Source organism: Sus scrofa, chromosome 2 (genome assembly GCF_000003025.6).
Source record: "Sus scrofa isolate TJ Tabasco breed Duroc chromosome 2, Sscrofa11.1, whole genome shotgun sequence".
NCBI classification, from domain to species: Eukaryota; Metazoa; Chordata; class Mammalia; order Artiodactyla; family Suidae; genus Sus; species Sus scrofa.
Genome location: NC_010444.4, coordinates 13,972,562 through 13,975,021, shown reverse-complemented (window position 1 = coordinate 13,975,021; position 2,460 = coordinate 13,972,562). Strand labels below are relative to the sequence as shown.

The following is a 2,460-nucleotide window of genomic DNA, read 5'->3' as shown; positions in this document are numbered from 1 at the left end:
ACAACACCGTGATTCATATGCACAATGGTTACACAATACATTTATCAATCACATGAAAGTTATGAATCTTCTTTCTTATGATGACCCCTATTAAGATATACTCTCTCAGCAACTCCAAATAAATACACAATGCAGTATTATTAACTATGGTCACCATGCTATCCATTAGAGTGGCAGAACTAATACACTTTTTAACAGTTTATGTTTAAAAAAGTCAAGGCCAAGATCACAAACAATGAGCACTCTTGACACACTACAGGCAAAACAGAAGTATTGTTAAGCCACCGTTTGTGATTACAGCACTTAGTTTCAGGATTTAACAAAGAACCTCTCATATCCTAGTCATAAAATGTTTTGTGTGTGTGAATAAAAATAGTTTTAAAGTCGTGGCGTTCAATAATCTACTCATCGGAGCTTAAAGTTCTAAAATGCATCCCTACTGAATCAGAAATGAGAAAAATAAAAAGTGAGAAAATTGTAACCTAAAGGCACTGTTTGACTTGTCAATGACACAGAGTGAATTCTCAACATAAAATTAAGATTCCCTATACCCACACCATGCAGTTGCATCTTGCATACATATTAGCTCCCCATCTGTAGTAAAATGGCATTCCAATTTATTTACCCATAAGAAAACTTCTTCCTTTGACATGCCCTTCTGAACGAATTCTTGACTTCCTTGTTTCTCAGGCTATAGATGAGTGGGTTCAACATGGGAATCACAGCTGTGTAGAACACAGAAACCACTTTGTTGATGTCCAAGGAGAAACTAGAACTTGGCCGTACATAGATAAAGAAGAGGGTCCCATAAAGGATGGAGACAGATGTCAAGTGTGAAGAGCAGGTGGAGAAGGCTTTCCGCCTCCCATCAGCAGAACGAATCCTCGAGATGGCCATGACAATGTAGGTGTAAGAGACCAAGATGGTCACACCAGTGAGGACTCCTACAGCTCCAGCCACGATGAAAAGTAAAAATTTATTGGCCTGTGTGTCTGCACATGCCAAGGAGAAAACTGGAAGAAGGTCACAGAAGAAATGATTGATGATGTTTGAACCACAGTAAGGCAGGCGAAAGGCAAAGACTGTATGAGTCATAGCACTTATAAGACCCATGGCATAAGGCCCTAGCACCAGCTGCACACAAACTTGCTGGGACATAACGAGTGCATACAACAGGGGCTTACAGATGGCCATATACCGATCATATGCCATGGAGGCCAAAAGGAAACACTCAGTCACTACACACTGACAAAAAACCATAACTGAGCAGCACAACCAAAGAAAGAGATGACTTTTTCTCCACAAAGATGTCAGTCAACATCTTGGACCAATGGCAGAAGAGGAACAGACATCCACAAGGACAAATGGCTGAGAAAAAAGTACATGGGGGTGTGGAGTCGAGAATCCATCCAGATGAGAGTGACCATCCCCAAGTTTCCCAGGAGAGTGACGAGATAAACCAGGAGAAATATCACAAAAAGAACCACCTGGTGCTGGAAGTGATTTGTCAAGCCCACGAAAACAAACTCCATCACCAAAGTTTGATTTCCATAATCCATTTCTCCAATCTAAGCTGTCATGAAAAAGAGAAAGATTTTTCCTTGGAATCAATTCATAACTGGACTTCTTGATTTTAAAAATGAATATAGCTTCTACATTTTTATCTTTCATGGGGTACACTGTCAAATAACAGTCTGATTTTGACTTCTTGTCTGTCCTCCTATCTGCTAACTCTCTGTGCAATCCCACTGAATCTCACTGGGTTTTCAGTTTTCTTGATCAAAACAGGATTTTTGAAGAGAAGCATAGATTTTTAGATGTAGAAATGGCCTCTGGAGATTATCTAAGGCAAGTCCTCTAACTATGCCAGATTATGTTTCTAAAAATCCTGCCTTTGAACCAAGGATGTTTTAAAACACATTTCATAGGTAAAGTATTTTATGTGAACTTTATGAATTCAGGCTGACAGTTCTCATTCTAGAGAAAGGGTGTTAGGAATACAACTTTCTTTCCACTTCCTTTAGATTCTAGAAAAATAGTTAAAATCTAAAATATAACTTCTGAAGTCTAAGAAGGAGCGCAAGCCTAGATAAAAGAAGCTGGGTTTTGAACAAAGTCAAAGTTCTCCATAGTGTCTACTCTGTGACACCTTCTCCAAAACACCGACATTCCCCATATCACGTAGGTGATTAAAATAATCAAAATCCAGTGAATATTTAGTCCATAAGGAGAGATCAGTTCTTAAATAGTGAACAGGTGTTGTCATCCATTGAGTGTTATCTGAAACTGGGAAAGAAAAATAATATCTTGAGGATGAAAAGGACACTTTTGGGCAATGATCTTGAGAAATAAAAAGCCATTTTCACAGAAAACCTGTACAGTTTTTATTCATAGGAACTTCATTCATAATGGCCAAACACTTGGAACAATCAAAGTGTCCTACAATAGGTTAATGGTTAA

General features: G+C 38.5%; 1 pseudogene; it reads right to left on the bottom strand.

The window, feature by feature from the left end:
• LOC100517632 lies at positions 622-1,559 on the bottom strand (annotated as a pseudogene).